The sequence below is a fragment of the Etheostoma cragini genome, chromosome 11 (genome assembly GCF_013103735.1).
Source record: "Etheostoma cragini isolate CJK2018 chromosome 11, CSU_Ecrag_1.0, whole genome shotgun sequence".
Taxonomy (NCBI): Eukaryota; Metazoa; Chordata; class Actinopteri; order Perciformes; family Percidae; genus Etheostoma; species Etheostoma cragini.
Genome location: NC_048417.1, coordinates 14,353,713 through 14,377,472, shown reverse-complemented (window position 1 = coordinate 14,377,472; position 23,760 = coordinate 14,353,713). Strand labels below are relative to the sequence as shown.

At 39.6% G+C, this 23,760-nt stretch overlaps 1 long non-coding RNA gene across 1 annotated transcript in view; it reads left to right on the top strand.

Moving 5' to 3' along the window:
- Positions 1-10,255: 10,255 nt before the first annotated feature.
- Positions 10,256-23,760, top strand: part of LOC117952881 — a 29,098-nt gene continuing 15,593 nt past the window's right edge. The window contains exon 1 of the long non-coding RNA XR_004658527.1: positions 10,256-10,330. This is a non-coding gene — a long non-coding RNA (uncharacterized LOC117952881). The remainder of the gene's footprint in view (positions 10,331-23,760) is intronic.

Below are 23,760 nucleotides of genomic sequence, written 5' to 3'. Positions count from 1 at the left end.
CATGTAAGGAAACCTGAAGTAACTCATACATTACCCAAGTCTTGACTACAATGCTCTGGTAGTCTATATCAAAAAGTATTAGTGCCTCTACCCTTTTCTGATGCTCATATGGATTTCTTCCACGGCATTTTCTGTATGAAATTATGAGTGAATAAATTGCATCTTCATTTATCTTCGAAAAACCCTTCTGTGCTGACTGCGATACTCAGCTCTCAGCGCTTTACATAATTATATTAGTCTTCTGCTACACCACGAAATTGATTGCCCAGGAAAATGAACCTGGCTTTGCTATAAATTACACCTATGGATCATAAGAAATGTGTTATTTTGTTTAAAATAGTACCTAATATAATTAGAGTTCTAATTCATGGCAAGCTACAAGTGTGCCTATTACAGTAACAGGGTTTGGAATTTAACCTGTCTGCTGGATAAAGAATGATCCTATGTGGTTTTCATTTGTAATCCAAGACACATTATTTCAGTAAAATAGTCTGTGACTTTTAGATATGAGAGATGGATTGTTGAATGAATAAATATATTCATGAGTTTTAGTATTAAAGTTAACAATTCATTCAGGAAGTTTCAACATCAATTCCATAGTCTGTCCGGTGTAACTTTTCCTTCACACTGGACAGAACCTGGATCCTGCTTCTTTGGAGGTCTCATCACTCCTGAGGATATAAGGTAGACCTCTATCAGTCTGACACACAGGATGTTGAAAATGCAATGTACAGAAGTTACATCTGAAATATTAAGAATGGTTTGTATTATGTCGCATGAAAATCAATAGACATGCAGATTTAAAGGATGAGGCTGGTGACATTTTCTATTTCTCTTCTTATTAACAAACCCCACAAAAAGACCAAAACCAAGTACGTCTCAAACATTTCCAACTTTCACTGTGTTTCACTTTTTATTCAAACAGGAGTAAACGGTATATTTGTTGGGGACGATTTGGACAGACGGATTAATACCCATTTGCTTGAGTGACTATTAGCAGCAGCACCTATGTGCGATTGACTCAAAAACAATGCCTATGGTCACCAGAGCAACAGCGTGCCTTGCTGATGTGTTTTTAATAGTTTGGGACCACAACAGAGGAATGAGATACATCAGGCACCAAGGGACAACTCATTGGTGGATTCAATTTCGTTTGTTGACAATATTTAAAAATACAGAATATCACTAGCCGTGTCATTTAACTGTCAGAGCAAAAAGGACCAATTTGGCTTTGTTTTAGGTTGAGCACACATTGCAAATTAGAAATATTAAGTGTGACACAGTATCTAAATCTGAAAAGGTAACCTGGACCACAACTCGTATTAGGCTGAGTACCCCGGGCCCTCACAGGAGGAGAGCCCAACAAGATGGAAGAATGAATGGCTGTTCATGTGGGGAAGGGCCCAGAGGGAAATGCCTTTCTACAGGGCCCAGAATTTTGTGCCACTCCCTTGAGGCCAACTGTGACAACTTGATACAAATGTGTTACAAATTTAAACCCACTATCAATATTTACTTACTCTGTCAAACCTTTCAGTTTTCCTAACACAGCTCGTCGGAGTTTCAACTTTCAATTAGTGCAGTTGAGTAGCATATGGAGTAGGTAGAATAAGTATATTGGGTTATAATTGAGTGTATTAGCCACAAGTACATACAATTGTAGTCTATTTTGTTTTAATAAAGTGCACCTTCCTAAGCCTCCAAGATGATGTGACTCAACAGATGACACTTTTGGTATCGAAATGTCTTGCTTTGTCAAGATGAAGTGTTCTGTTATGTAAGAATAAAATACAGGCACAGTTTTCTCTTGGTCCTATCCCCCTGACCATCCTCATTCTAAGTGTTAAATCTCAGTGTGCTATACGTAACAAGGTGTATCTCACATTTTAAAACTACCAAAATGCAAAGACACATTTCTTCCCTCTGCTGTTCTCCTGACCTACAGCCCTCTGCATCACAATCTAAAATACAAGAGCACAGTGGCAGCGTGCAGGGTTAAGTAATTCTGCACCGTTGAGAAAGACATTTGATTTCATTTGTAGTGTGTCTTGCAGCGGACAGAGGTGAGCCCACCTTTGGCTGCAAGAGGAGTGAAGCGGCACACATATCTAGTGTTGGGAGACATAAAATTGACAATGCATTTATCTTTGAATAATGTAAATGTCCTGAGAATACGGTGGCAGTGGTCCTGGAGTGTCCACCGAGGGCGCATGGCTGTCAGACACTGAGCTCTCTGGCTCTGCTGCATCATAATGTGGCCTCTGTCTCCCCTGGAGCATCGCCGCTGCTTGGCTCGGCTCTGCCTCAGGCCCACATTCCTGCTTCGGTACACTGCACTAGCTCCCCTCTTAATTTACACTCTGGTAGGAGAGGGAATTAATGCAGAAAAGCCTGCCAAGAAGAATCTTACCTGCTTTCCCTCTTTAAAGGTGAGGTAGTTTAGGGCCCAATGTAGAGGTGTGGAAGGTGATAGTACATTTCCAGCATACCTTACCTGCTCATTTAAAGACGTAATATTTGTTTATCTTAAATGCATTAAGCATAACATGGAATCTGTGTCATGACAGTACACATTTTCAGTGTTTGAATAGCATTTCTAATTTTAAGTAGTTGGCTTACCTTCAATGGTTTTATGAATGCTGTGAGTTATTGTGTCCAAGAAATGTGCGGCTTGGTGACTAAAACATGTATTGTTTAAAATGGATGGTTCTTGGCAGCCTGACAGGGCTGTTCAGTGAGGCAAAGTGCCAGTAAATTGTTTGTCTTCTGCAATGCTGCCCTATAATTCTTCTGGGAACCAATGGCATTGTGTTTGCCAAAGAGAATAATGATAGATGGGATAAAATCAAACTAGAGGATTTTGGGATGCACTCTGACCACCAGGCATAATCTGAATACATTTGTGTCCCAAGGAACGACGCTGGCAATTGTTTGTGTTTGTGTCTCCCCTGCCTCGTGTTTGTCCCCAGATAGAATAACTGATTTGTATAGATCATTTTGAGTTGGCAGGTAAAGATTGATGTCGTCACATTTGTTGAACAACCATTCTAATTTTGATTTGTTTAACGTCTGCATTGAAAACCTACATGCATCACATGTGAATCTGCTCCCCTGGACTACATGTTGGATGAAATGATGCATGTTACGCTGTATAAACCGCTGGCTCACAATGTCTGCAGTTCTGAGGCGTGAATGTAAATGTGCAATCAGCCTGTTCAAATGTCCTGTTGGCCCAACAACAGGACCAGGTCCCCATCTGTTCTCTCTCTGGAGTGCCCAGACAATACATTCCCCCCGCCAGACCTTCCCATTTGCTAGAGCAGAGGTTTCCCAGCCATTTCTAAGGTTACAGGCAGGGTAAGCACTTCCACCATGTGCTCACAGTTCTCTGATCGGAACTAGTTGCTCCTTATTTGCAAATAGAGTTGTGCTAAATTTTCGGTGCTGATAAATATTTAAATACGCTGCCCTTGGCTTCCAGACCTTTATGTTGCTGTTACTGCAGTTCCACAGGATGCGAGCAGCAAAAGATGAGCGTGGCTGTCAGTGGAGTGTGATTTGTTGCAAGCCCAGCCTTGCCAACTGTGAGGCACTGAGGTGTGACCATAGAGATGCCTAACATCTCCAGTTGCCTCAGGGCCAGCCAGTCAATTACACAATACTGTCTACCCTGAGCAATGGCATGTGCTCAATAACGGACCAAAGGCAGAGGAAAAAACACATCTCAGAACATTTTACACCAATGCCCACAACATTACGACAATATTCTTGTTCAGATATTGTCATCATACTATACAACACTGTGGTCAGTTGTGAAAATGCATGTATGTGTCTGTGTTTTTTATTTTTTTGTTTTTATTTTTCTAACTTTTGGACCTCAACTGTTTATGAGGAACATGTGCGGGAAACTCCAAGTCCCTGTTCAAAGAAATCTTCCTCTCCTTTGTGAGATACTTTATCGTGTGGATGCAGATGTGCTTTTTGTTAGAATCTTGCACCTCATCCATTACTCTCAGCCTGCCAAAGAGATAGTGGTGAGTGAATCCATTCAAAAGGACCAAACAGAGCCTGCTGCTCAACTGAACTTTCCGTGAACTAGGCTCACCAGCAGGATCCATGCATCGAAAAATAAGTAATTTCTCCTTGCTGCTCTGGCCTGTGTTTCATACAGATTGGTACTATCAACACGTCCAGCATCCTCATGTATCAGTCTGTCAATCTGATATTCGTTTGAGCACTGTATCTGTCTCCAAAGATTTAATAGAGACTTAGACTGAACTGGGAATTTTGTAAATATCTTGTCTTGTTGAATCGAGATTAGAACATGTTAAGGTACATAATACTATAATATGTGATAAATGCTACAGTGGGACATACAGTGCCATGGTTTTATTTCAGTTAGCCTAATAGCTGGTTTGATTTGCATTGAGAGATGATCTAATGGAAAGTACCCCATGCCTATCTCTATGTATGGTAAAGGGTATGTGATGATGTGGGGCTGTTTTAATTCCAGGAGGCCAAGGGAGCTTTATCAGGATGCATAGTATCCTGGATCCAAGAAATCTGCCTGCTTCTATAGAAATTTAACATAAGGGTGTGTTTAATTATGCCACCCGTATATTTTGGAAGAAAATGTATTTATTTACGATACATTGTTCATTCACAAAGAAAATTTGTGTCCTTAAAGGTTAGATTTTTCCAAATCTTTTTAATTAAGATCGATTTCCAAATTATTTTTTTTATCCACTTTTTAGTCAACTTGAGCAGAGGGTGTTTGAACTTATGCAAGCCACTGTAGCCGTTTCAGTGATGTGGACATGACTGTAAAAACAGCTATGCATTCATTTGGAGATCATGTCCTGGGCAAGAGCAAAACACACACAGTGGTATAGATCTGTTTATCTAACTTTTTTGGAAAAACAACTTTCACTGTATTTACCAAAATGCTAAAACTATTTTTTTTAACTGAAAGGCTTTGGTGTCAGAATCAAAGATCTAAGATCTTTCTGCAGATTCATGGTTTGCATTCATGTTTACAGGGAGGAGAAAATAATGCCTGTTTCTGCAAAAGAACATCAGATGCCTTCAAAAATTAGATTAGCATGTTTTTTATTAATTTAGGTGATCTACCAGCAGATATGTTAAAATGATGTTGTTGAGGGATGCTGATGAATCTACATAAACATTCAAATACAGAACTACCTTGTGGAAGTTGTTTTCAGTGTTTGTAGGCTGGATCTGACTGGTTTTGATTTACAAAAAAAAGCAGGCATGTATAAAATGATGGGAACAGCATGTTACCAAACTGTGGCTGTACTGAGAGCAATGCAATGTTTTAGCAATGGTAGTATGACAATTTACTATTTACTTTCCAATGTTAGCCTACATCTGTCACACAGTAGCATCAAATCATCAATGGAAATACATGACATGATATATTTCTCACAAATTCTGGTGACTTTATGAGAGTCCTTATCCTGACACTTAATGTGAAAAAACAAAAATACATATCAAGTGCACAGGCACCATTATTATTAACTACTCAATGTTACTATTATGGCCGTTTGTTGATTGTACTGAAGTGTTTCACAGTAGAATTTGTGATGTTTTTACTTTATTAGAAATTGTTCATGTGAAAGAGAGATAAAGGAAACTGTGAGGTTGACATTTGGAGTCAAAACAAAAAGGCTTTTTTGCCTGCTCAGTAATGGTACTGAAACTGTGGCACTATTGACACAGACCTTGGGTTGTTATATGAAAAGTCCGTGGACATACAATTTAATTTCTGTCAGCAGTCAGGCTCCACAGCCACAATGGATTTCTTTTATGCCCTACCCTCTGACTCTCAGTTAGCATCTGTGTGAGCTGGAAACACAGTTTCTGCACAGCCCCTTCCTCTCCTCTACCCGCTGCCTCTACCCTTAAGGTGCATTTCCTCCACATAGAAAATGAAGTTACATTTGAACTTTGACCAATAGTCTCGATAGCCTGGGGAAAACCATTGTAAGAAGTTTGCCTTAGTATGACCAAGCAACACAGAGTCCACACAAGTCCATCAATCTCTTTCTGTTCTAAAGTCCCTCTAATGACTGCATACATATACATTCATGGTGCTCAAAAGTTTGGGCACCCCAGGTAAAAAACGTATTAATGTGCATAAAGAAGCCAAGAAAAGATGGAAAAATCTCCAAAAGGCATCAAATGAGAGATTAGACACTTGTATGATATGTCAGAAACAGTTCGATTTTATTTCCATCATTTACACTTTCAAAATAACGGAAAACAAAAAAATGGCGTCTGCAAAGGTTTGGGCACCCTGCAGAGTTAATACCTTGTACTGCCCCCTTTGGAAAGTATCACGGCTTGGAAACGCTTCTTGTGGCCAGCCAAGTGTCTTTCAATTCTTGTTTGAGGTATCTTCACCCATTCTTCCCTACGAAAGTATTCTAGTTCTTTGGATTTCTCCAATGTTTGTCACGCAATGCTCTTTTAAGTTCTGTCCATAGATTTTCAATTATGTTGAGGTCAGGAGATTGTGAAGGCCGTGTCAAAACCTTCAGTTTATGCCTCTTGATGTAATCCACCAAGAATTTTGAGGTGTGTTTAGGATCATTATACATTTGCAGAAGCCATCCTCTATTTAACTTGATGGCATCAAGTTAGCGTCCAAAATTTGCTGCAATTTCATTGAATCCATTTTTCCTACTCTTGAAATGTTCCCTGTGCCACTCGCTGCAATACAACCCCAAAGCATGATTGATTCACCCCCATGCTTAACAGTGGACAGAGGTTCTTTTCATTAAATTCTTAGCCCACTCTTCTCCAAACGTACCTTTACTTATTCCGGCCCAAAAGTTATATTTTAACCTCATCGGTCCACAGAACTTGTTTCGACAATGCATCAGGCTGGTCTATATGTTCATTTGCAAACTTCAAACGCTGTTTTTTGTGGTGAGGACGTAGAAGAGGTTTTCTTCTGATGAGTCTTCCATGAAGACCATGTTTGTTCAAGTATCTCTTTATAGTGGAATGGTGTACCATGACTCCAGTGTCTGCCCGGTCTTTCTGGATGGATCGTGCAGTCAAACGTTGGTTCTGTCTGATATTTTTCTTGGTCTTCCATATCTTGCTTTAACTTTCACTGTCCCTGATGACTGCCATTTCTTAATTACATTCCGAACAGAGGATATTGGAATCTAAAAACGCTTTGCTATCTTCTTATAGCCTTCTCCTGCTTTGTGAGTGTCAACTATTGTTTCATTTTTCTAGACATGATGGGTTCATCAGATAAGTCTAGGCATTTAAAACCTTAAGATTGACTGCATCTGGTCTTGCCAGACAATGATTGAGAACAATCCATGACGCTGTCAGGTCTCAGCTTTCCAAAGGGGGCAGTGCATGCTACATACTCTGCAGAGTGCCCAAACTTTTGCAGACGCCATTTTTTTGTTTTCTGTTATTTTGAAAGCGTAAATGATGGAAGTAAAATCTAACTTTTTATGACATATTATACGAATGTCTAACCTGTCATTTGATGCCTTTTGGAGATTTTCCACTCTTTTCCTGGCTTCTTTATGCACATTCATACAAATTTTTACCCGGGGTGCCCAAACATTCGAGCCCCACTGTACACACTGTGCATAACTATCTTCTCAAGTTTTGCTGATATAATATTTGCTGTTAAAAACAAGCAGAAAAAGGGTAGAAATAATGTTACATTCTACAATCTCTTTACAGTTATTGGCATTGAGTTGCTTTACTTGTTGCCGTAAATGCTTCTAGCTCTTTATTCTTCCAGCTGCGGTGTCTTGTAAAAATCATAGGGTGTCACATGTTGAGGGCTGGATTATATCCAAAAGGCTTGTTCATGAAAAATGTGTTGCTGACAACCTTGGTGCACCAACTCTAGAAAATGTGACTGTTTCCGATCCTAATGGTAGGTAGCAGAACAGTGTGTTCATGGCTGTTTTCTTATGGTGACTGACAGCACTCCATTCAGGTCAGACTGACAGGAAAATAAATGACATGATTTTCTTCTTCGCAAGTGCTGACATTAGACTTCTTTAGTCAAGGGTTGGAGAGGAATGTGATTTTCTACTAATGTGATTTACGTCACTGTTCCCTCATAGTGAATCAGTGCACAGGGCAATAACACCACATAATATTTTGTCTCATTGAGCATAACTACATCACGCGCCATGTATTCAGAATCTGACCTGCCTAAAGCTCCAGAGAGGCCATGGAAAATGTTACTGACTTCTTGTATATGAAGTTTGTGAAAAAACTGCATCAGCAAAAGTGATACACAAAACTTCATCATCAACTTCATTAGTGTCTCTGACTTCAAGCTGCTGTAATCAATATTTATTAATATTTTTGGTTCACCCTCACAGCTTACATCTGTGTTCTTTTCAGACACAGTAGGTAGCTGTTTTCAGTGGAAAAGCTCTGGTATCTTTATTATGCCCTTCAAGCACCAAACAGCAGACAGACAACATTAGCAACTACCTTGCTGAACAAAGCAAAACATTTTTCAGCTAAAGAAATTAATATTTCCCTCAGGAGTTGGTAGAAACCAAACACAAGTGTAATTATTAGACTTTTATCTTTTGACATTCATCAGGTGGCCAGAAACATGACTCCAAAGAAATGATAATCTTTCAAATAAGCAAATTTTTGCCAACAATTTCACCATGTTGTCATGGCACAGATAGTACTTGTAAAATGTTTGTTGTGAGGTCTCGTGGATTTAATTACCACTATATGCTGTATGAACTAGCCAGCCCCTCCTGAGCGGCGCTGTGGTGGGAAAGCAAGACTAAATTACTACTAAAGTTTTCACTTTTATTTGCTGTCATCAGGCCACAACATTGACTGAATGTCGTGATTGTCAAAAAGAGAAGGATGCAGGCCTGAGCTGAATCCCAGGGAATTCCACCCGCTGCTGCAGTCACGCCAATACTTCACAGCAGCCTCTCTTGCCGTCGCGGCTGAGCTTGGCATTAGTTTAATTTCATTCAGGTAAACAACTAGACCCATAAAGAGACTCAACCAAAGTTCTTCAGGGGTGCGGATTATCATTCATTGTAGCTATTTGCTACCCTCTTATGAGTCCATAACTCTACTCTCCTCCTGGTGTCCAACCCAAAATGACCCGCCCTGTTGAAGCTTGGCAACCAATCAAAAATGACAACTTGACTGTGAAAATATCAACTTAAAACATGCTTGATGTTTCTGTTGGTTCAAAGTGGCTAAAACGTTTTTGCTCTTTTAAATCAGATAAATCCTGAACAGAAATTGCACCTGTACATACAGTACCTTGAATCACAAGTCTGCCTGCATGAAATGTGGCCCCTTTACTATTGTGTCTTGCAACTCATAAATGAATAAGTGTACTTTGTAGCATTACTCACACAGTGCTCCATACATTGTTTATTTAAGCATGCTGAAACAAATTAGTAAAGCCAGTACAATAGTATCTCAACCAGTACCTTGAAAAAACTGCTGGATGCATTTAATATGGGAATAGTTGTTTATAGGAGTGCTGCATAGTAATGAAGTATCTGTTTTGAGAAATTTTGTACTGTAAATACCAATTGTAAGATATCATTTATGAGTAAAGTGCCCTGGAACAGATTGGTACAGAGGTACAGTGCTTTTAAACAGTGAGCCAAAGTCATTACCTCACCTACAGACTATAGCTTCCACATGCTTCTGTGACTTAATGAAATCTCCCATTGAGCATTTCTTTTATCTGTCACTCTGAGAAAATGTACTTGTTCTTAGGGTTTACTAAGAAAACTAACGTTTTGGAAATGTGAGGAAGAGTGCTACATACAATTTCATCTCTCAAAAGTTGTCCATGTTGGAAACCTATCTATATACTTATTGATTTAGACCTAATACTTACTTATTGATTTAACTGCTGCGTTCACTTAATCTCCCTCATTCTTACTGTGTTTATAAATTCATCAGTGTAACCCAAACTGATGAATTCTGAGATGGAATGATGTTTATCAGGTGCTTTAGTTGACAGACCTTCAGGGAACAGCTCTTCATGTTAGCTGCTAGCTGGTTTTGGCCTACACCACCTTTGTGTGCTTGTGACTTGCTTGTGATGTAAATGACCTGCCGTATGGTCCAGCATACTTGGAAAATCTGTTGTTTTACATGATTATTCATTTTGTTTTCTCAAGGGTGTTAATTAGGACTCATTAGCCCACAAAGGTTGTATGCTTTTATTTTGAAGGAGTGCGGTAGGAGAAAAAGACGCAGGTGTGTATTCCAAGAGAAGCAAGTTTGTTTAGCATCTTGCAGATAACGGCACAAGGTTTGACAATATTTCGTTTCCTATTATGATTGTTATTGACAGACATGATAGATTTTTGTAGTTTTGCTTTGTTGGGTAAGTGAGTGTAAAAGCTAGCAAGGATGCTATGTTGGCTCAATGCATGGGGATGTCAGTAACGACACGCAATTAATTAGCATTCATTGTCTGTGCCACATGTACTGTACTTTGAAGAAATGCTGTGAAATGACTATTGAAGTGTGTATTTCTGTTGTACAGTAGCCTACAGGGGACGAAGCTTGGTTGAATTGGGCTGTTTGGAGTTGCATTTTTGGTGTGATTTTCACTAGTCTGGCTTTGCCAAACCCTCGTGCTCAGACTTGTTTTTGTGATGTTTTATGTGTGATTTTACTAAAAAATTAGTTCAATTTGCTGACATCTAGCACCAATTTAACACCAATTTTGTTAAGTTGAAAAATGTAAACGCTTTTCTTCTTCAGGGCATGTTTTTGGAGCTACAGTATTATTGATAAAGCCTTTTGTCAGTTGGAGGGTTAGCTGGTCCTTCAGCCAGGCATACTGCAATGTGTACATCATGTCTGCACTTTGCTAAAACTTTGTAGTTATTGTCAGTAACCCTACAATTTTAGTGAAAATCAAGCTGCTACTTCTTTCTCTGTTTTTTCACCTTTTCGGACATGCTATTGTTTATCATTAAGTTTGTTTTATATTAACTTTTGATGTGCAACAATCTTCACATGTATACAAGAAGCTTCATAAGTGTTTTTGAGGCTGTTACCTCCAGAATGTATTTGAGACACTTTGACAGATGTGTCAGTATGTGTCCTCACCTTCTCTGTAGAGTAATTACTTATTTTTCTAAGGGAATTTGAGTTGAATGTAAAACTAGGTCTAATGAGAAGCAACAGCGAAATGTTATAGTGTAGAATTTGTCTATTTTTCAGTTTTCGGGGTTGCTCTACAACTTTAAAGTTGTAAACACTAACTTAATGCAAGACATCTTAAGTAGGCTGTTGTGCAGTTGTGGGATAGCAAATAGCTGTGAGTTACTTGAAGCCAGGGTTAGGGTGTTTTCAGCTTCATCAACATTTTGGGTCAGGCTAAAACCCTTCATGGAATCTAGTCCTGTTTAGAGTTTCTTGGAACAAGATGAATTGGGAGGAGATTCTGCTCTTTGAAGTGCATATGTTGTGTCTGAGTGCTATGTTATGCACAGTAGCTGCAGAAAGGACATCGGAAGCCAGCCCCCTGGTTTCTTCATTTAATTTACTTTCAGCAAGGTTGAAGGGTAAAGCCACTGGAATGATGAAACACGGTTATCCAACTCTCATTGTTTTTACGGGGCGCCTGCATGTGTTCACGTTTCTATTTAACTCTGAGCACGGGGGGAAATTATAATTAATCTGTTAATGACAGTCAGGGCTGTCATAAGCTTGGGGAGTGTATAATAAATTGCTGTAATAAAAATTAAGATTGCATGCATCATTGAGGCCTTCAGAGGGTTTGTTTAATGTAGTTACAAAAATGGTAGCAGCTGATGTGGCGTCCACTGCTCTACCAGGAGAACGCTAATTTCTGAGTGACACTTAACCTGCTGTAGCTCAACCACAGCTGAGGGAGGTGAGGGGAAACCTAATGAGTTTTTCCTGCGTCCCATTTTGAGAACCACCGAACTGGATGGCCTGGTTTGTATCCGAAAGGCAAAAACTTGCATTGTTCATGGGAATTTAACTAGACCATCTGAAAATCTACACAAATCCAAGTAAATGTAAAAGAATTCATTATGGCCTGTCGCTCTGGTCAGTGAATGATTGGTCATTGTTTTTGAGGGCTCAAACTTTAGACAAATCACCACATGCTCTGAGAAGTCCGAGGGTTAAAGGCTGGGTTGTTCACTTGTCCCTCTACCCTTTTAACTGGAACATGAAAGATGCTGTATCGTCTGTAACGTGCTGTCTAAGGAGCATGGCGTAGTTACAGCTGCCGAGGACCTCTTCTTCTTTGATGAGACAAAGCTTCCTCTGTGGTGCCATTAGAGGAGAGTCCTTGACTTCTGCCCTGGAGGAACAAAAGAACAAATCTTAAGCACATTAGAGGATTATCTTTTTGCAGTAGATGATGAGCTCCCACTGTTAACACCGCCTGATGCATCTTCAAGTGTCTTTTCATGCACCCATGTTTGTGCACATTGTTCAGTTCAACTGCGATCTGCTGACATACAAAAACAGAGGTTGGCTGACCAGTTTCCTGTCTAGTCGGTGTGGCTGTGTCACCTCTTCTGGCCCTTTCAACCAGAAATCTTTGTCAAGGAGGAGTCTTGGAGCCTTATCTTTGGTTGTGTTGTTTGGGACACAAGGGGCCTCGTTAGGGGTTTAGCCTGCGGGCAAGCTGGTATATTGCACTCGTAGCCTGACACCAGTTGACACAGCATAGTTGCCCAGGTCACCCTGCAAAAACATCGCTCTCTCTCTGGATGAAGCCATCGAACAATGGCGATATTTTTGTTGACAGACAGCCCATGGTGCTCTAATTGAGACGAAGTTCACTAGTCTCCCAGATTTGTTAGTGAACTTTAAAGCAATAACATCCTTCCTGTCCTGCTGGTTAACATAGCAAGACGCTTGTTTTGTTTGAGGATTTAACAGGTCACATTGTCAGGAGTACAATTAGAATATATTTGATGAGTAAATTATTTTAAAAAACAGACAAAAGTAAATTCTTCATCTTTCACGGAAAAATAATTAACTTAAATTACACTAAGACTTTCAAAAGCAAGGGATTTTTTTTTTTTAAGCCTGGGCTTTTAAAGTTGTAACTAAGCCTGTGGCTGAAACATAAAGCTTGTGAGCCAACTCTAATAGGGCCTCGGTGGATTGTAGACTGCAGCAGTAGATCCTCCACTGTGATTCATCTGTATTTTTTTGCTGGTTTGTTACCTTTCTCTCAAAGAGCCTATTGCTCCAGTCTCTCCTACAACAATTATCACTCGCTTGTCTCTCAGCTTATCTAGTGACAACGGGTTGATCTTCTTTGGATTTACCTTTTTGCTTGTGCCGTATATGTTGTGTATAAACCTGTTATGCATCACCCAATGGCAATAAAACATAATTATAGACCAAAAGGAGCAATCGGCTTAATTTTCCAAGTTAAGTGAAATTTAATAATTCTTGCCTAAATCCTGGCAGTTATTAATGGCTATCAGCTGACAAAGCAAAAATGTCATGTGCATGCAGGTCAACTGCTTTTTTATGTTAGGTAAACAAAGCTTTGTTTTTTTTGAATAATTCTGGATATAAAAAGAAACATTAACCACCTTTTTGAAAAGGAAGAAAACTATAACAAAGAAAAGAAGTAATAATAATATGTTATTATAATATAATAATCCAGATACATTTTATTACATATTTGTTGAAATTCTAGTGTCATTTAAAAGTTTCCATTAAAGAACATAATTGAAACAAATAAGTGTAAACTACATATAAGACCAAAGCAGCCAGCAACACCCCAATGGACCATCCACTTTTTCATACATTTAGGAAAAATATAATCATTCTTTTTAATTACTGCACCTAGGCACTCTATTAAAATTCTAATTCACCTCATCCACCTCGATTGATCTGTTCACAGTGGGTGGCTGTGGTGAAATGCACTGTATAATATTCATGCTGGTACGCCTTGGTTGTGCTGTGTGTCAGAAGCCATCTTGCAGCGAATCCCTCACCCACCTTGGAGCGCAGCCTGTGGAACTGATGAGGTGAAGAGCATTGCTCTGCAGCTCCATGCTAGTAATCACGGGACTGAAGAAACACATACATCATCTGCCACACAGGTTGGCATGGCGAGTGAAAAGCCTTCACATCACGTAAGATGTTGGACAAATGATGGCCATACGTGTGTTTGTCTCATCACAGATGGCTGTGCATCTTCAGTCAGGAAAAAGCTGAGCCTGGCACTTATTCCCCTCCCCCAATCCACTATTCTTGCTCCCTCTTCCTCTCTCCCTCCATCAGTCTTTTGTAGCACACCCCTTTTTTGCCTTTCCTCTGCAGGAGGTTTGATATTGGCAACACAGTTAGTGCCCTCCATGGAAATAACAGTGGAAAAGATGACATAAATTATTTGCCAATTGTTTGACACATGCAGGGCATTGTCCTTGCTATAATCATCAGCACTCTGTCACCTGAAGGTATGAACGGTGCCACTGCTGCTTTGTGTCTCTGCTAAACCTCTTGAGCTGTTCGGGGCTCTTGCTCTCTTCTGTAAAAAGTATACAAAGCACCTTTCCTCTAAGCAGCAAGGAGGAATGACTCACAATTATGAGTTTAAATTGTAAGGCTTCTGCGTTGCCATTTCCACAGGTGCAGAAAAAAACATGGCCAATAAATAATAATGGTAACTATAGGCCTACTGCACTGACACCTTATTTTTGACTGACTGACACACATTTTATTCATCAGGCAAGTTACACTGCTTTAAGGAATAGTTACAAAATGGCATAGTATAACTGTTGTTGAAGCACTGGTGAATATTTGATTTCGAACTCATGAGAAGCAGCTGGGACAGATAGCCACCAGTGATTTTGAAAGAAATCATAGCACTGTGGAAAACAAGGAGTCTTTTTTTACTACACAGTGCTTTGTTATAAAATGGCGATAACTTTTTTTTCCTTCAATTTTAGACCAATTATAAAACAGCATTTAAACCCTTTAAAGTCAAGGTCAATTTTGATTATTTTTTGCCGACTTTCTATACATTCATTTTTGTCTTTGTTCATCAAAACGTGTCATTTCCCCATATGCATGGGATGCTTTTCTTCAGCATAAACTCTGCTATAAGTCTGGCTTATCATTTGAAAGTCTATGTATGCCTGTTAATCACTGAAAATATACCTGTACATTTTTAAACCTTCCCTTTTTTCAATGAGATAGTTGGACTTTCAACAGGTTCTCTCTGTAGCTTGCCTCTACATAATATATAAATAATGTGACTATAAATAAAACATGCTCAGTGTATTCACAGATCAATAGAGGGACTCAAGAGGGGTTTTAATACTAACACACTGTATGTTATGATCAACTTACTGTGAGAAAGAACATCACAGCTGGTTGGCACTGCATCAGATTTTGCATATTTGAATTATGCAATTATGTTTTATAAACCATCATACAAAAGCAAATCTCTCAACTGACACTGCTGAATCTGTCGAGGCCTGCTCAGCAATCAGTAACGAATAGCATCAAACGTATAAACAGAGTTTTCCAGTCTTATTTCCCCAGGCAAGGAAATTATATCCAGCAGTCTGTGCTGTTCCATTAACAGTGGTGGCTGCATGCATGTGAGAGAGACAGAGAGAATAAGAGACCATATTTGAGAGAAAATATTGTTAGTTTATGTGCATGAGTGTTTGTTTTATTTTCGAAGAGCTTGCCAACGTCAGTGCAAAACACGTTTTAGTTAGCCAATGTAATGACTATTACATTGTGGATGGTGATCCATTGCAATTTTATGTAGCATCCACAGTAAAGAAAATCTCCAAGTGGTTTGATTTCAGAAAGGCTCTGGCACATTGCATGCACAGTACACAACACATTACAGTGCATGGATATGAGATATAGTGCTGGATCAATACATGATTTAGCCAGATGAAGAATGATGTGCAGCTCAGTGCAGGGAAAATACAGCATGAGACGAAAACGGTCCCTCCTCATGAAAAAATGCTCATTATCAATGGGGGAGGTGTTTTGTCTAGATGTAATAAGATACTGTCATGCTGTGGTACAATGCAGAACAAGCAGAGCCACCCCTATGCAGCCTGTACCATTCTATAATGTCCTTGCCCTTGATCAGTTCCCGCTGCCTTCAATTGCACTGAAACCCATTATAAATTAATCACCTCGTCTTTCAATTTGCATAAAACACACACAGCACCATTTCCATTCACCTCTATCTATGAACTGGATTAGGAGAAACTGCATTAAATGGCACATTAAAGAAGAAGAAGGCGATATGTAGCGAAAGGCGGTAACTCGGCGACAATGGCAGCAGAGCAATTCCTGTGAGCAATATAATTAATGTATGCCTTGCAACCATAGAAGGGGAAAAGCTCAGTGCATTTGGGAACAAAAAGAGATACATTTCTCCCATGAGTCTTTCGGTTCCCTCTTGCTTTCTGTAATTTCTTCAACATGAAACAATATAATTTTGCTGCCATGGTTTTAATGTTTTGAAAATTGTCTACGTATTGAATTATATGTATATAGATACCCAAGGATTTACACCTCTTTCATGTTATTTTGGCTGAATGAGACAATGCGACGTGTGCTCACTCAAATTATAACAGATTTGCCCAGACGCGATGAGGTAATCAGCCATTTGAAAATGCCTAGCTATTACTCAGACAAGGAGCCAGTCAAGACAATAAACTTAACTGAAAGACTGAAGATTGATCACAGAGTTCTTATTTAGACAAACACTTCTTGGAGAAAAAGGCAATTCATCTGATCTGTCCTGGTGTATTTTCCCTATGAATCAGCAAAAATGGAGAGGCCATCCCTGACTTAGATTAGAAAAAAGGGCATAAATCATGTAATTACGTTGTCTAAACAACATCTGATCTTTGCACACACACTTTTGTTTACATATAAAAAGTATTTTCATCTTTATGCTCTGCTTAGATGTTGGAATTACAGGTTAATACTCAATATCTGCACAGTGTATCGATTTTATTTTGTGTTTTACTGCAGTTGCCAATACACATGGCTGACAGTTCTTCAGTCAGTAATTTCTCTGTCATAAAACTGTTAAAATATTTGCCGACAGTGAGCTGAAAAAAAGAGAAAAGTGCATGCAGTGTAATTATGAAATGATCCGGCTGTGTAATGGACATCAGGCTTGTAAAGCTGCCTGCCCAACAATCTAGTTTAGCAGTGAGGAGCCCACATTAACAACACAACAGTAGTTATTCTCCCAGTGCTTTCCTAAATGTCACAGTTTGCATTTGTCAGATTGCAATGTATCACTTAGAGGGGGGCGATGGGAAACCCTCCAAGAGTAACCTTGAATGGCAGCCAATCGGCACGGGACCAATGGCCTCCCATTCCTCTGCTTCACTGCACTGCACTGGTGCTGCACTCTACAGTATATTTAAACACATGCCGACACCCAAGAGGAGGAAAAATAGCACCTGACCCCTTGAAACTGATACCCTCGCGAGCAAGGGAGAGGGGAAATTATTTAATGAAGATGGATCACGGTGATGGCTTTACATTTCATTTCTTAACAGCGGGCATACGGCTTTATTACAGACAGTCCTCACCTTTGTCCTCTCCCTCTCAGACAAGGCACTCAGGAGGCTCTGTGTACTTACTTTAGTTTGGTTTTAGTGGCTTTTTTTGGGAGGTGTGTGTGGCGTCTCTGGCCTCCTGAATGTAAAAATCTGCCTCTATTGTACAACTTGCTTAGCTGGCTAGTCAACGGGGAAATGTTGACAATTCAGCCCAGTTCCATCTGGCCACATTCTTCCTGGTCTAGCTGCTCTGTGAGGTCTCCTGTGAAATGATGTCCTCTATCAGCAGTGAATGTCACAAGCCTTTCGCCATTATTGCAGAATAGGATCCCCACAGACGGCCAGGAAAGAAAGAGATTCAACATCTCTTTTGTTCCTTATTGGACTCGTTTTCTCCCCCATATACAAGAAGTAAAAAGATTTAATGCCATGAGATGCACCTACAGTTGTATCTTTAATGAATATAAGCTATGCATATTAAGGACAGAGTTCTAACAAGTAAAACACTAGTTCAGAAAATGTATTTTGATTAAGGCAGAGGTATGCTCAACACAAACCCGTTTGTATGAGTGTTGTCTTACCACATCAGAAGGCCAGTGTTTATAATTGTTCTGAACGACCAATCATAGAGAGGGGAAGGATGCAATATTTGTTTAAATATGGGGATAACGGAAAATTCTTTCGGGCAGTCTCTCCAGGAAGGCATTCATAGTTTTGCATCCGGTTGTACACACGAAAAGTAACAGGAGTAGTTGTGTTAAGACCCCGATTGATGTTGAGATTAAAATCTATCTATTTTTGTATTTGTCAGGCATTCCCTGCTATCCGCTATCCCCACTATCTATTTTGCAAGGGCACAATTGCTGCAAGGAAATAGATAAATACATTAATAGATTAAATAATATTTAAACAAATGATATCTTCCTTTGCTGCAATGGCAACTTAGCATCATCAAAGCCAATTGTGATTGGTTTAAAGAAATACAAACAAATCAGAGCGTTACATTTTCCTACCTGAATGTTAACAAGTGGAGGCAGACCTATCTGACACAGCAATATGGAGATAGGTCTGACAGAGCAAGGCTAGCGTTTGACCTACATCGGTAAACAAGTAACACAAAGAGTGGATGCATTTCATCAGAACCCGATAACATTACTCCTGGCCTACTGAGGACTTTATCTTAGTTTTAACAAATTGACAGACTTAAGAACAAAAGATTTCAGTATTCTGTTTGTTAGCCCGTGGAGCTTTCTTTATCATGAAAAATTACATTATGTCTTAGGTGCAAGTTGTCTAATGTGAGAGACGGAATCACGTTGTGTGCACACTGCTATGTGCTCGCTTTGATAAAACAGATTATAGCTGATTGAACTCAAGTCAGAATGTTTGTAGCTTCTGTGTCATCAAGTTCAACTCTTGAAAAGAAAAAGAAAAGTCATGTAAAAAGAACATGTTCCGTATTATGCAATAAATAACAGCAGCTTTGCAGAGACTGCTATGTGTTTGGGCCTGGCTAAGGCTCATTACAACCACATGCTGACTGAAGTTTCTTCACAGTCAGTTTTCCACAATGAAACTATTGCTTTAAATCATATTATAATTTTGGATTTCATTTGCATCTAGAGTATAAACCTATATCTTGTAGACCGTTCAGATTATTGTATAAGTATGGCAGACTGATCTCATATCTGTGATCACCTCATTTGCATACAGAGTAATACAATGGCTGTCTGAGATGGAGCAGAGTCTGCACCTCTGAACCCTGGACTAAAAGCCACGGGTTCAAATGGACAACAGGTCCCTCTGGCAAAATATTTGAACCCTTCTCACCTTAGATGACAAAGCTAAAGTGCATCAGCAGTGCAGTGTTTCCCTGAAACTGAGCAACCCAGTAGTTGCGTTGAATATTTTTACATCATGGAGAGATTTTAATCCATTTATAGCACCAAACAGTGTAAGGATTTGAGGCTGTGCTGCAACAAATTCTATTTAGCCCCATGGGTAATTCATTTTTGTCCGGTATATGGAGATATAAATTGACATGGACGTATGGTAGTTCCTCACACAGTAGCGAGTGAATTTTAAACTAAAGATAATGGAAGTTTCAAGTCATCAAAAAATCTTAACTTGTTCTGGTTGTGAACCAAAGGGAGCATTTGTCTGTTATAACAAAGATAAATGAGTCTTGCAGTACACAGCTCGCTGTTCTTATTTGGTGGCTACCATCAAATGGGAATTGTATCATCACAATGGTAAGTGTACCACAACGTGTTTGGCCCTAACCTTAGACATGTATGCATTTCAATATTATTGTGGGCATAGAATACTTAATGGTGGACTAAATTGAGTTTGAAAAGCCCGTGGTTTACCGTGTCATTGGTGCACACTGTCAGCCAATTGCAGAGGCTGAGAGATTGGGAGGGTCAGTGTGTAATGTCCATGCAATGAGTAGCACTGCTTTACGACTTCCATTAGCTCCTGTGAGGGCAGCCTCCTCACTAGTCTTCACTAATGATGCCTCTCTAATACTTCATGGAAGAGCATAGAGGGGTGATGTAAGTGGAGATAGGGGAGCCACTTGGGAAATAATTAAAACCTGATAATTGATAATATTGCAATGTAGTTAAACGGAATTGCTTCATATCATGTGCAACAGGATTATCAATGAATACTTAATAAAACATACCCATATTTCACAACTGAAATATATGAGAATTGGATGGTGGTCTGCTGGTTGTAAGGGCCAAAGGACTGGATAAAACAAATGCTTACCATGAAAGTAAAACTCAAATTGTGAGCACTTCACTCACTGTTATTCTCCTGTAATGAAAAATTGGGTTTTATTTGCTGCTATTATAAATGAAAGGTATCAGTGTTATGAATGATTACAATAATTGTGTTGTCAAAAGGTGCCCGCAAAACCTGTCTACCACATCTTCCTCATTATTACCACAATGACTTGTGATTTAGGAGGCTTTCATCTTGTGAACATGCCGAGTGCTCACAGTAGCACAAACTGGGTCCCTCAAACCCACATTATGTCCTCCTATGTGTCTGTCTTTGGTGTTTGAAACATGCCCTTTTCAACCTCCATGCTACTAGCGGCACACTGTTTTGCATAGGTATTCTGTTTTATGGGAGCACTATAGTGAAGGCAATGGGTTAATAGTTGTCACGGCCCAGCTATAGGTGAACTGGAGAAGTCATTAGAGTCAGCCTCACTGTGTCATGGTGCTATAGGCTCTGACCGTGTTGTGCTTCGGAAGTAAAATAATTGCAGGAAGAGAGCGACCTGACTAAATCATACCAGTCTGGTGGAGAGAGGGCAGCAGACAGGAACTGGACTATTCGGCCATGATGCCTATAAGTGCATTTCCTCTTCTGTGCCCCCTGTGATCCAGCTGTCCCTAATATCAAAGATGTTCTGTTTGTGTTTGGAAATCAATTGATATTGTGCATGATGGATGAGCTGTTGGCAGACATGCCCTCTTTTTTGGAGTGGAGTCAGAGGTGGCCCGATTTTATTTGTATAGATTGTCAGCTGCAAAACTAAATGTGCAACAATACCGGAGCTTAAAATATGCAGCTGGTGGAGGCTCACTGATATGTCATGATAGCTACAGTGAGCATGAATATGATAAGTGCTACGACATAGTCCCTTCTTCAATTCAAACTTCCCTCAGATGGGATATATTTCATTGAACGTCTGTGAAAGTGCCTTGGTTAAAATCAGCAAATATTAAATTTAGACAGAGGTAAATATTTTTGTTGCGAAGACACAGAGGAGCCTCATTTTCCTCACATTAGAAATGCTGTCAAAAACCTGACGCTTCAGAAATATTGCGTGTTTAGGTAGTTCATTTTAAGGCATGTAATGCGTGGATTATTAGGCGCTGGAGTGCTTTTTTTAAAGGGCCCACTAGTGCTTCTGCTTTCAAACAGTCTGGGAAGTATAAGACAGATAGGTGGTCTAGATTAGATAAAGATGTGTATGTGTGTCTTCCTAGTCTTATACAAATAGGGAGAGCCCAGCAATAGCTGGACGTGCACTTTCATCCTAGTGCTTTTTCTTGCCTCCAGCGATGGGAGTGGATGACCTTTTACTGTCAACTTCTAACATGACAAATTACAGAGGCTGGATGACCGTGTTTTTTAGGAATGCAAGAGTTCACTGCCTGGTCAAGCCGCTAGCAGGGCAGTGGACCTCACAATGGAGACAGATGTATTAATTGATAGATAATGGTCATATATATATTGGCTGGGGGGCTTTGTATTTTGACGCCAGAAACGGGATAGCCAAGGAAGCCTTTAAAGGGTTTCACTATCCTCACCCCACAGGGTCTGCCTGAGCATTACAGACCTGCACATAAACTAGATCATTTACCCAACATCAGAGCCAAAGACTTCTGGGATGAACCTCCACTGTGCTTCCAGTTGCTTTGTCTGAATATAAAGACAAGATTAGGGGCAATTTGGTCTGCTTGCGTGTGTTTTTTCCTTCAAGAGCTTGTAGTGAAAGCTAAGCAGGTGTGTGTGACATGTCTTGGCTAGCGCTGCAGATCAGCTCAAATGGTCTGCTCTGTTGTGTGATGTCAGTGCCCTGTTTAATTGAAGATCAGCTTGGCCAAATACAGCAAGAGCATTGCTTTCTGACCTCATCAGGCTGATCTGTGCCATCCATTCAGCCCACTCTCTTGCAACCACATCAGTCACAGGCCTGTCAGTTTGCACATAAAGCTAGTAAGTATTTATTGTACTGATTACGTGTCTAACACTGACTTGCCAAGGGCCGGTCTCTTAAGATGCACACCTGATGCTTTCCTAATTTACAGCACTTCCTTCCAATAGCTGTATTGAGGTCATTGATATATTTAGTGTTGACCAGAATGACAACTGTGTGATCAGGGTCATTTGTAAGGCACAGTGAGGGCTTTTGTTCCTCTCGTCAGATGTGCAGCCATGTGGAAATCATTACATATTTACTTGCAGTGTTCATTCTGTCCCACACAGATTGGCTCATTACATATTCCTCATTTGTTCAACTACACTACTGTATTATGCAAATGCTGATTGTAATGGTTTTAGTCCCATGGACCAAATATTACAAGCATAGCTATCACTTATTGCAGTGTAGCCAACAGTTAGTGAGCTGAGAAAATAGCAGAATAACATAAATTGCCAAACATCCCATCCACATCTATAGAATTGAGCATTCTGCGTTGATAAATGATTATTTTATCCCCAGGGTTTTGAAACTCTCCTAAACAATCACACAGCCTTTTTTATTTAGTTACTTAGTAGTTTATTTGTCAGGGACAATGCGCACATTATTACATACATAATTATTACAGTCAAGGTCATAACAATATGAATAAAAGGTTTCTACCTAATAGGCTAATTTGCCACCTCAGTCCCTGGTCAGCCCTTTCTAAAAAGATAATCCAAATATAAATTTGAAAAGAACTACATAGTGAGAGTTACACAGTCATGCAGGAGATACATTGTATACTAATATATTACATCAACATTTCACAGAGTCATGACCACATTACACAAAACGGCACATCCATGCAAGCAGAAATTCATGTTGGCTATGATATTAACTCAGGTCCTGTTGGACTTCACTAGAGTTATTCCATTAATTCCAAGAATTATTACACTCGGCGAGTATTTGCTGTCAAAACTGCACATTTTCATATTACTAATTCCTTCATCATACACAACTTGAAAAGCCAAATGCCACAAAGGTAGAGGCCTGTTTTTTTTGTTATACCACTAAATGTTTGCATTTTACTGTAAGTAAAACATCATAAAGAACACAGTAACATGCTGATGTGTAGAAGAGGCTGAAGACCAAACACACATCTGTTTGCTGTTTTCACCATTGAACGGCAAAGACATAGTCTTGGGTGCTTTTAATATGAAGGAACAAATGTTTGGCTAATAAAATCTCTCATGCAGGCTGAGGGGCTCAACCACACTGTGGCAATAACACTGAAGGCTACCTAGATTCATGACTAGTCCTCCAATAAAATAAACAGCCAATAAAACATCATGCTGGGACTCCCATGACAGCACTTTAACATCATTACACTTTCAACAGGCTTTCATTGAAAACTTGAATATATTTTTGACTGTTTCCTATTACTTGTAGTCAACCACATGG